The following is a 12,581-nucleotide window of genomic DNA, read 5'->3' on the forward strand; positions in this document are numbered from 1 at the left end:
GGTAAAAACAGAGAGGCAGACTATTATCTGAATGGTGACAGATTAGGAAAAGGGAAGGTGCAACGAGACCTGGGTGTCATGGTACATCAGTCATTGAAGGTTGGCATGCAGGTACAGCAGGCGGTTAAGAAAGCAAATGGCATGTTGGCCTTCATAGCGAGGGGATTTGAGTACAGGGGCAGGGAGGTGTTGCTACAGTTGTACAGGGCCTTGGTGAGGCCACACCTGAAGTACAGTTTTGGTCTCCTAACTTGAGGAAGGACATTCTTGCTATTGAGGGAGTGCAGCGAAGATTCACCAGACTGATTCCCGGGATGGTGGGACTGACCTATCAGGAAAGACTGGATCAACTGGGCTTGTATTCACTGGAGTTCAGAAGAATGAGAGGGGACCTCATAGAAACGTTTAAAATTCTGACGGGTTTAGACAGGTTAGATGCAGGAAGAATGTTCCCAATGTTGGGGAAGTCCAGAACCAGGGGTCACAGTCTAAGGATAAGGGGTAAGCTATTTCGGACCGAGAGAGGAGAAACTTCTTCACCCAGAGAGTGGTGAACCTGTGAAATTCTCTACCACAGAAAGTAGTTGAGGCCAGTTCACTAAATATATTCAAAAGGGAGTTAGATGAAGTCCTTACTACTCGGGGGATCAAGGGTTATGGCGAGAAAGCAGGAAGTGGGTACTGAAGTTTCATGTTCAGCCATGAACTCATTGAATGGCGGTGCAGGCTAGAAGGGCTGAATGGCCTGCTCCTGCACCTAGTTTCTATGTTTCTATGTAATAAACAGTGATTCTATACAGTTACACAGTGAGTGACCCTTACCCTGAATAAACAGTGACTATGTACAGTTACAGTGAGTGATCCTTACCCTGAATAAACAGTGACTCTATACAGTTACACAGTGAGTGACCCTTACCCTGAATAAACAGTGACTCTGTACAGTTACAGAGAGTAACCCTTACCCTGAATAAACAGTGACTCTGTACAATTACACACTGCGTGACCCTTACCCTGAATAAACAGTGACTCTGTACAGTTACACAGTGAGTGGCCCTTACCCTGAATAAACAGTGACTCTATACAGTTACATAATGAGTGACCCTTACCCTGAATAAACAGAGACTCTATACAGTTACATAATGAGTGACCCTTATCCTGAATAAACAGTGACTCTGTACAATTACACAGTGAGTGATCCTTACCCTGAATAGACAGTGACTCTGCACAGTTACAGTGAGTGACCCTTACCCTGAATAAACAGTGGCTCTGTACAGTTACAGTGAATAACCCTTACCCTATATAAACAGTGAATCTGTACAGTTACACAGTGAGTGACCCTTACCCTGAATAAATAGTGACTCTGTACAGTTACACAGTGAGTGACCCTAACCCTGAATAAACAGTGACTCTGTACAGTGACACAATGAGTGACCCTTACCCTGAATAAACAGCGTCTCTAATCAGTTACACAGCAAGTGACCTTTACCCAGAATAAACAGTGACTCTGTACAGTTACACAGCGAGTGACCCTTACCCTGAATAAACAGTGACTGTACAGTTACAGTAAGTGACCATTACCCTGAATAGACAGTGACTCTGTACAGTTACACAGTGAGTGTCCCTTACCCTGAATAAACCGTGACTCTATACAGTTACATAATGAGTGACCCTTACCCTGAATAAACAGTGACTCTGTACAGTAACAAAGTGAGTGTCCCTTACCCTGAATAAACAGTGACTCTGTAGAGTTACAGTCAGTGACCCTTACCCTGAATAAACAGTGACTCTGCACAGTTACACAATGAGTGACTCTCATCCTGAATAAATAGTGAATCTAATCAGTAACACAGCGAGTGACCCTTACCCTGAATAAACAGTGACTCTGTACAGTTACACAGTGAGTGACCCTTACCCTGAATAAACAGTGACTCTGTACAGTTACAGTGAGTGCCCTTACCCTGAATAAACAGTGACTCTATACAGTTACACAGTGAGTGACCCTTACCCTGAATAAACAGTGACTCTGCACAGTTACACAGTGAGTGACCCTTACCCTGAATAAACAGGGACTCTATACAGTTACACAATGAGTGATCCTTACCCTGAATAAACAGTGACTCTGTACAGTTACACAGTGAGTGACCCTTACCCTGAATAAACAGGGACTCTATACAGTTACACAATGAGTGATCCTTACCCTGAATAAACAGTGACTCGATACAGTTACACGGTGAGTGTCCCTTACCCTGAATAAACAGTGACTCTGTACAGTTGCAGTGAGTGACCCTTACCCTGAATAAACAGTGACTGTATACAGTTACACAGTAAGTGACCCTTACCCTGAATAAACAGAGACTCTATACAGTTACATAATGAGTGACCCTTATCCTGAATAAACAGTGACTCTGTACAGTTACACAGTGAGTGATCCTTACCCTGAATAGACAGTGACTCTGCACAGTTACAGTGAGTGACCCTTACCCTGAATAAACAGTGAATCTGTACAGTTACAGTGAGTAACCCTTACCCTATATAAACAGTGAATCTGTACAGTTACACAGTGAGTGACCCTTACCCTGAATAAATAGTGAATCTGTACAGTTACAGTGAGTGACCCTTACCCTGAATAAACAGTGATTATGTACAGTTGCACAGTGAGTGGCCCTTACCCTGAATAAACAGTGAATCTATACAGTTACAGAATGAGTGACCCTTATGCTGAATAAACAGTGACTCTGTACAGTTACAGTGAGTGATCCTTACCCTGAATAAACAGTGACTCTATACAGTCGTGGTGCACATTGGTACCAACGACATAGGTAAAAAAAAGGGATGAGGTCCTACGAAACGAATTTAAGGAGCTAGGAGCTAAATTAAAAAGTAGGACCTCAAAAGTAGTAATCTCGGGATTGCTACCAGGGCCACGTGCTAGTCAAAGTAGGATTCGCAGGATAGCGCAGATGAATACGTGGCTTGAGCAGTGTTGCAGCAGGGAGGGATTCAAATTCCTGGGGCATTGGAACCGGTTCTGGGGGAGGTGGGACCAGTACAAACCGGACGGTCTGCACCTGGGCAGGACCGGAACCAATGTCCTAGGGGGAGTGTTTGCTAGTGCTGTTGGGGAGGAGTTAAACTAATATGGCAGGGGGATGGGAACCAATGCAGGGAGACAGAGGGAGACAAAAAGGAGGCAAAAGCAAAAGACCGAAAGGAGATGAGGAAAAGTGGAGGGCAGAGAAACCCAAGGCAAAGAACAAAAAGGGCCACTGTACAGCAAAATTCTAAAAGGACAAAGGGTGTTAAAAAAACAAGCCTGAAGGCTTTGTGTCTTAATGCAAGGAGTATCCGCAATAAGGTGGATGAATTAACTGTGCAAATAGATGTTAACAAATATGATGTGATTGGGATTACGGAGACGTGGCTCCAGGATGATCAGGGCTGGGAACTCAACATCCAGGGGTGTTCAACATTCAGGAAGGATAGAATAAAAGGAAAAGGAGGTGGGGTAGCATTGCTGGTTAAAGAGGAGATTAATGCAATAGTTAGGAAAGACATTAGCTTGGATGATGTGGAATCTATATGGGTAGAGCTGCAGAACACCAAAGGGCAAAAAACGTTAGTGGGAGTTGTGTACAGACCTCCAAACAGTAGTAGTGATGTTGGGGAGGGCATCAAACAGGAAATTAGGGGTGCATGCAATAAAGGTGCAGCAGTTATAATGGGTGACTTTAATATGCACATAGATTGGGCTAGCCAAACTGGAAGCAATACGGTGGAGGAGGATTTCCTGGAGTGCATAAGGGATGGTTTTCTCGACCAATATGTCGAGGAACCAACTAGGGGGGAGGCCATCTTAGACTGGGTGTTGTGTAATGAGAGAGGATTAATTAGCAATCTCATTGTGCGAGGCCCCTTGGGGAAGAGTGACCATAATATGGTGGAATTCTGCATTAGGATGGAGAATGAAACAGTTAATTCAGAGACCATGGTCCAGAACTTAAAGAAGGGTAACTTTGAAGGTATGAGGCGTGAATTGGCTAGGATAGATTGGTGAATGATACTTAAGGGGTTGACTGTGGATGGGCAATGGCAGACATTTAGAGACCGCATGGATGAATTACAACAATTGTACATTCCTGTCTGGCGTAAAAATAAAAAAGGGAAGGTGGCTCAACCGTGGCTGTTTAGGGAAATCAGGGATAGTATTAAAGCCAAGGAAGTGGCATACAAATTGGCCAGAAATAGCAGCGAACCCGGGGACTGGGAGAAATTTAGAACTCAGCAGAGGAGGACAAAGGGTTTGATTAGGGCAGGGAAAATGGAGTACGAGAAGAAGCTTGCAGGGAACATTAAGGCGGATTGCAAAAGTTTCTATAGGTATGTAAAGAGAAAAAGGTTAGTAAAGACAAACGTAGATCCCCTGCAGTCAGAATCAGGGGAAGTCATAACGGGGAACAAAGAAATGGCAGACCAATTGAACAAGTACTTTGGTTCGGTATTCACTAAGGAGGACACAAACAACCTTCCGGATATAAAAGGGGTCAGAGGGTCTAGTAAGGAGGAGGAACTGAGGGAAATCTTTATTAGTCGGGAAATTGTGATGGGGAAATTGATGGGATTGAAGGCCGATAAATCCCCAGGGCCTGATGGACTGCATCCCAGAGTACTTAAGGAGGTGGCCTTGGAAATAGCGGATGCATTGACAGTCATTTTCCAACATTCCATTGACTCTGGATCAGTTCCTATCGAGTGGAGGGTAGCCAATGTAACCCCACTTTTTAAAAAAGGAGGGAGAGAGAAAACAGGGAATTATAGACCGGTCAGCCTGACCTCAGTAGTGGGTAAAATGATGGAATCAATTATTAAGGATGTCATAGCAGCGCATTTGGAAAATGGTGACATGATAGGTCGAAGTCAGCATGGATTTGTGAAAGGGAAATCATGCTTGACAAATCTTCTGGAATATTTTGAGGATGTTTCCAGTAAAGTGGACAAAGGAGAACCAGTTGATGTGGTGTATTTGGACTTTCAGAAGGCTTTCGACAAGGTCCCACACAAGAGATTAATGTGCAAAGTTAAAGCACATGGGATTGGGGGCAGTTTGCTGACGTGAATTGAGAACTGGTTGTCAGACAGGAAGCAAAGAGTAGGAGTAAATGGGTACTTTTCAGAATGGCAGGCAGTGACCAGTGGAGTACCGCAAGGTTCTGTGCTGGGGCCCCAGCTGTTTACATTGTACATTAATGATTTAGACGAGGGGATTAAATGTAGTATCTCCAAATTTGCAGATGACACTAAGTTGGGTGGCAGTGTGAGCTGCGAGGAGGATGCTATGAGGCTGCAGAGTGACTTGGATAGGTTAGGTGAGTGGGCAAATGCATGGCAGATGAAGTATAATGTGGATAAATGTGAGGTTATCCACTTTGGTGGTAAAAACAGAGAGGCAGACTATTATCTGAATGGTGACAGATTAGGAAAAGGGAGGGTGCAACGAGACCTGGGTGTCATGGTACATCAGTCATTGAAGGTTGGCATGCAGGTACAGCAGGCGGTTAAGAAAGCAAATGGCATGTTGGCCTTCATAGCGAGGGGATTTGAGTACAGGGGCAGGGAGGTGTTGCTACAGTTGTACAGGGCCTTGGTGAGGCCACACCTGAAGTACAGTTTTGGTCTCCTAACTTGAGGAAGGACATTCTTGCTATTGAGGGAGTGCAGCGAAGATTCACCAGACTGATTCCCGGGATGGTGGGACTGACCTATCAGGAAAGACTGGATCAACTGGGCATGTATTCACTGGAGTTCAGAAGAATGAGAGGGGACCTCATAGAAACGTTTAAAATTCTGACGGGTTTAGACAGGTTAGATGCAGGAAGAATGTTCCCAATGTTGGGGAAGTCCAGAACCAGGGGTCACAGTCTAAGGATAAGGGGTAAGCTATTTCGGACCGAGAGAGGAGAAACTTCTTCACCCAGAGAGTGGTGAACCTGTGAAATTCTCTACCACAGAAAGTAGTTGAGGCCAGTTCACTAAATATATTCAAAAGGGAGTTAGATGAAGTCCTTACTACTCGGGGGATCAAGGGTTATGGCGAGAAAGCAGGAAGTGGGTACTGAAGTTTCATGTTCAGCCATGAACTCATTGAATGGCGGTGCAGGCTAGAAGGGCTGAATGGCCTGCTCCTGCACCTAGTTTCTATGTTTCTATGTAATAAACAGTGACTCTATACAGTTACACAGTGAGTGACCCTTACCCTGAATAAACAGTGACTATGTACAGTTACAGTGAGTGATCCTTACCCTGAATAAACAGTGACTCTATACAGTTACAAAGTGAGTGACCCTTACCCTGAATAAACAGTGACTCTGTACAGTTACACACTGCGTGACCCTTACCCTGAATAAACAGTGACTCTGTACAGTTACACAGTGAGTGGCCCTTACCCTGAATAAACAGTGACTCTATACAGTTACACAGTAAGTAACCCTTACCCTGAATAAACAGAGACTCTATACAGTTACATAATGAGTGACCCTTATCCTGAATAAACAGTGACTCTGTACAATTACACAGTGAGTGATCCTTACCCTGAATAGACAGTGACTCTGCACAGTTACAGTGAGTGACCCTTACCCTGAATAAACAGTGGCTCTGTACAGTTACAGTGAGTAACCCTTACCCTATATAAACAGTGAATCTGTACAGTTACACAGTGAGTGACCCTTACCCTGAATAAATAGTGACTCTGTACAGTTACACAGTGAGTGACCCTAACCCTGAATAAACAGTGACTCTGTACAGTGACACAATGAGTGACCCTTACCCTGAATAAACAGCGTCTCTAATCAGTTACACAGCAAGTGACTTTTACCCAGAATAAACAGTGACGCTGTACAGTTACACAGCGAGTGACCCTTACCCTGAATAAACAGTGAGTCTGTACAGTTACAGTAAGTGACCATTACCCTGAATAGACAGTGACTCTGTACAGTTACACAGTGAGTGTCCCTTACCCTGAATAAACCGTGACTCTATACAGTTACATAATGAGTGACCCTTACCCTGAATAAACAGTGACTCTGTACAGTAACAAAGTGAGTGTCCCTTACCCTGAATAAACAGTGACTCTGTAGAGTTACAGTCAGTGACCCTTACCCTGAATAAACAGTGACTCTGTAGAGTTACAGTCAGTGACCCTTACCCTGAATAAACAGTGACTCTGCACAGTTACACAATGAGTGACTCTCATCCTGAATAAATAGTGAATCTAATCAGTAACACAGCGAGTGACCCTTACCCTGAATAAACAGTGACTCTGTACAGTTACACAGTGAGTGACCCTTACCCTGAATAAACAGTGACTCTGTACAGTTACAGTGAGTGCCCTTACCCTGAATAAACAGTGACTCTATACAGTTACACAGTGAGTGACCCTTACCCTGAATAAACAGTGACTCTGTACAGTTACACAGTGAGTGACCCTTACCCTGAATAAACAGTGACTCTGTACAGTTACACAGTGAGTGACCCTTACCCTGAATAAACAGGGACTCTATACAGTTACACAATGAGTGATCCTTACCCTGAATAAACAGTGACTCTGTACAGTTACACAGTGAGTGACCCTTACCCTGAATAAACAGGGACTCTATACAGTTACACAATGAGTGATCCTTACCCTGAATAAACAGTGACTCGATACAGTTACACGGTGAGTGGCCCTTACCCTGAATGAACAGTGACTCTGTACAGTTACAGTGAGTGACCCTTACCCTGAATAAACAGTGACTCTATACAGTTACACAGTAAGTGACCCTTACCCTGAATAAACAGAGACTCTATACAGTTACATAATGAGTGACCCTTATCCTGAATAAACAGTGACTTTGTACAGTTACACAGTGAGTGATCCTTACCCTGAATAGACAGTGACTCTGCACAGTTACAGTGAGTGACCCTTACCCTGAATAAACAGTGAATCTGTACAGTTACAGTGAGTAACCCTTACCCTATATAAACAGTGAATCTGTACAGTTACACAGTGAGTGACCCTTACCCTGAATAAATAGTGAATCTGTACAGTTACAGTGAGTGACCCTTACCCTGAATAAACAGTGATTATGTACAGTTGCACAGTGAGTGGCCCTTACCCTGAATAAACAGTGACTCTATACAGTTACAGAATGAGTGACCCTTATGCTGAATAAACAGTGACTCTGTACAGTTACAGTGAGTGATCCTTACCCTGAATAAACAGTGACTCTATACAGTCGTGGTGCACATTGGTACCAACGACATAGGTAAAAAAAAGGGATGAGGTCCTACGAAACGAATTTAAGGAGCTAGGAGCTAAATTAAAAAGTAGGACCTCAAAAGTAGTAATCTCGGGATTGCTACCAGTGCCACGTGCTAGTCAGAGTAGGATTCGCAGGATAGCGCAGATGAATACGTGGCTTGAGCAGTGTTGCAGCAGGGAGGGATTCAAATTCCTGGGGCATTGGAACCGGTTCTGGGGGAGGTGGGACCAGTACAAACCGGACGGTCTGCACCTGGGCAGGACCGGAACCAATGTCCTAGGGGGAGTGTTTGCTAGTGCTGTTGGGGAGGAGTTAAACTAAAATGGCAGGGGGATGGGAACCAATGCAGGGAGACAGAGGGAGACAAAAAGGTGGCAAAAGCAAAAGACCGAAAGGAGATGAGGAAAAGTGGAGGGCAGAGAAACCCAAGGCAAAGAACAAAAAGGGCCACTGTACAGCAAAATTCTAAAAGGACAAAGGGTGTTAAAAAAACAAGCCTGAAGGCTTTGTGTCTTAATGCAAGGAGTATCCGCAATAAGGTGGATGAATTAACTGTGCAAATAGATGTTAACAAATATGATGTGATTGGGATTACGGAGACGTGGCTCCAGGATGATCAGGGCTGGGAACTCAACATCCAGGGGTATTCAACATTCAGGAAGGATAGAATAAAAGGAAAAGGAGTTGGGGTAGCATTGCTGGTTAAAGAGGAGATTAATGCAATAGTTAGGAAAGACATTAGCTTGGATGATGTGGAATCTATATGGGTAGAGCTGCAGAACACCAAAGGGCAAAAAACGTTAGTGGGAGTTGTGTACAGACCTCCAAACAGTAGTAGTGATGTTGGGGAGGGCATCAAACAGGAAATTAGGGGTGCATGCAATAAAGGTGCAGCAGTTATAATGGGTGACTTTAATATGCACATAGATTGGGCTAGCGAAACTGGAAGCAATATTGTGGAGGAGGATTTCCTGGAGTGCATAAGGGATGGTTTTCTCGACCAATATGTCGAGGAACCAACTAGGGAGGAGGCCATCTTAGACTGGGTGTTGTGTAATGAGAGAGGATTAATTAGCAATCTCATTGTGCGAGGCCCCTTGGGGAAGAGTGACCATAATATGGTGGAATTCTGCATTAGGATGGAGAATGAAACAGTTAATTCAGAGACCATGGTCCAGAACTTAAAGAAGGGTAACTTTGAAGGTATGAGGCGTGAATTGGCTAGGATAGATTGGTGAATGATACTTAAGGGGTTGACTGTGGATGGGCAATGGCAGACATTTAGAGACCGCATGGATGAATTACAACAATTGTACATTCCTGTCTGGCGTAAAAATAAAAAAGGGAAGGTGGCTCAACCGTGGCTGTTTAGGGAAATCAGGGATAGTATTAAAGCCAAGGAAGTGGCATACAAATTGGCCAGAAATAGCAGCGAACCCGGGGACTGGGAGAAATTTAGAACTCAGCAGAGGAGGACAAAGGGTTTGATTAGGGCAGGGAAAATGGAGTACGAGAAGAAGCTTGCAGGGAACATTAAGGCGGATTGCAAAAGTTTCTATAGGTATGTAAAGAGAAAAAGGTTAGTAAAGACAAACGTAGATCCCCTGCAGTCAGAATCAGGGGAAGTCATAACGGGGAACAAAGAAATGGCAGACCAATTGAACAAGTACTTTGGTTCGGTATTCACTAAGGAGGACACAAACAACCTTCCGGATATAAAAGGGGTCAGAGGGTCTAGTAAGGAGGAGGAACTGAGGGAAATCTTCATTAGTCGGGAAATTGTGATGGGGAAATTGATGGGATTGAAGGCCGATAAATCCCCAGGGCCTGATGGACTGCATCCCAGAGTACTTAAGGAGGTGGCCTTGGAAATAGCGGATGCATTGACAGTCATTTTCCAACATTCCATTGACTCTGGATCAGTTCCTATCGAGTGGAGGGTAGCCAATGTAACCCCACTTTTTAAAAAAGGAGGGAGAGAGAAAACAGGGAATTATAGACCGGTCAGCCTGACCTCAGTAGTGGGTAAAATGATGGAATCAATTATTAAGGATGTCATAGCAGCGCATTTGGAAAATGGTGACATGATAGGTCCAAGTCAGCATGGATTTGTGAAAGGGAAATCATGCTTGACAAATCTTCTGGAATTTTTTGAGGATGTTTCCAGTAAAGTGGACAAAGGAGAACCAGTTGATGTGGTGTATTTGGACTTTCAGAAGGCTTTCGACAAGGTCCCACACAAGAGATTAATGTGCAAAGTTAAAGCACATGGGATTGGGGGTAGTGTGCTGACGTGGATTGAGAACTGGTTGTCAGACAGGAAGCAAAGAGTAGGAGTAAATGGGTACATTTCAGAATGGCAGGCAGTGACCAGTGGAGTACCGCAAGGTTCTGTGCTGGGGCCCCAGCTGTTTACATTGTACATTAATGATTTAGACGAGGGGATTAAATGTAGTATCTCCAAATTTGCAGATGACACTAAGTTGGGTGGCAGTGTGAGCTGCGAGGAGGATGCTATGAGGCTGCAGAGTGACTTGGATAGGTTAGGTGAGTGGGCAAATGCATGGCAGATGAAGTATAATGTGGATAAATGTGAGGTTATCCACTTTGGTGGTAAAAACAGAGAGGCAGACTATTATCTTAATGGTGACAGATTAGGAAAAGGGAAGGTGCAACGAGACCTGGGTGTCATGGTACATCAGTCATTGAAGGTTGGCATGCAGGTACAGCAGGCGGTTAAGAAAGCAAATGGCATGTTGGCCTTCATAGCGAGGGGATTTGAGTACAGGGGCAGGGAGGTGTTGCTACAGTTGTACAGGGCCTTGGTGAGGCCACACCTGGAGTACAGTTTTGGTCTCCTAACTTGAGGAAGGACATTCTTGCTATTGAGGGAGTGCAGCGAAGATTCACCAGACTGATTCCCGGGATGGTGGGACTGACCTATCAAGAAAGACTGGATCAACTGGGCTTGTATTCACTGGAGTTCAGAAGAATGAGAGGGGACCTCATAGAAACGTTTAAAATTCTGACGGGTTTAGACAGGTTAGATGCAGGAAGAATGTTCCCAATGTTGGGGAAGTCCAGAACCAGGGGTCACAGTCTAAGGATAAGGGGTAAGCTATTTCGGACCGAGATGAGGAGAAACTTCTTCACCCAGAGAGTGGTGAACCTGTGAAATTCTCTACCACAGAAAGTAGTTGAGGCCAGTTCACTAAATATATTCAAAAGGGAGTTAGATGAAGTCCTTACTACTCGGGGGATCAAGGGTTATGGCGAGAAAGCAGGAAGTGGGTACTGAAGTTTCATGTTCAGCCATGAACTCATTGAATGGCGGTGCAGGCTAGAAGGGCTGAATGGCCTGCTCCTGCACCTAGTTTCTATGTTTCTATGTAATAAACAGTGACTCTATAAAGTTACACAGTGAGTGACCCTTACCCTGAATAAACAGTGACTATGTACAGTTACAGTGAGTGATCCTTACCCTGAATAAACAGTGACTCTATACAGTTACACAGTGAGTGACCCTTACCCTGAATAAACAGTGACTCTGTACAGTTACAGTGAGTAACCCTTACCCTGAATAAACAGTGACTCTGTACAGTTACACACTGCGTGACCCTTACCCCGAATAAACAGTGACTCTGTACAGTTACACAGCGAGTGTCCCTTACCCTGAATAAACAGTGATTCTGTACTGTTACAGTGAGTAACCTTTACCCTAAATAAACAGTGACTCTGTACAGTTACACTTTGATTGAACCTTACCCTGAATAAACAGTGACTCTGCACAGTTACAGTGAGTGACCCTTACCCTGAATAAACAGTGACTGTACAGTTACAGCGAGTAACCCTTACCCTGAATAAACGGTGACACTGTACAGTTGCAGTGAGTGCCCTTACCCTGAATAAACAGTGACTCTGTACAGTTACAGTGAGTAACCCTTACCCTGAATAAACAGTGACTCTGTACAGTTACACAGTGAGTGACCCTTACCCTGAATAAATGATGACTCTGTACAGTTACACTTTGATTGAACCTTACCCTGAATAAACAGTGACTCTGCACAGTTACACAGTGAGTGACCCTTACCCTGAATAAACAGTGACTCTGTACAGTCACAGCGAGTAACCCTTACCCTGAATAAACGGTGACTCTGTACACTTATACAGTGAGTGACCCTTACCCTGAATAAACAGTGACTCTGTACAGTTTTTAAAAAAAAAAATTTTTTTTTGAAATTCGTAGCCAATCGTTCCAATTCTTTGTCAAATCACAAACGCCAGAGG

The 12,581-nt window shown here is 44.1% G+C and overlaps 1 protein-coding gene across 1 annotated transcript in view; it reads left to right on the top strand.

Moving 5' to 3' along the window:
• pkd1b (polycystic kidney disease 1b) overlaps window positions 1-12,581 on the top strand; it is a 370,954-nt gene that overhangs the window by 97,756 nt on the left and 260,617 nt on the right. The gene's annotated exons all lie outside the window — the stretch shown is intronic.

The sequence above is a fragment of the Pristiophorus japonicus genome, chromosome 16 (assembly GCF_044704955.1).
Source record: "Pristiophorus japonicus isolate sPriJap1 chromosome 16, sPriJap1.hap1, whole genome shotgun sequence".
In the NCBI taxonomy this organism is placed as follows: Eukaryota; Metazoa; Chordata; class Chondrichthyes; family Pristiophoridae; genus Pristiophorus; species Pristiophorus japonicus.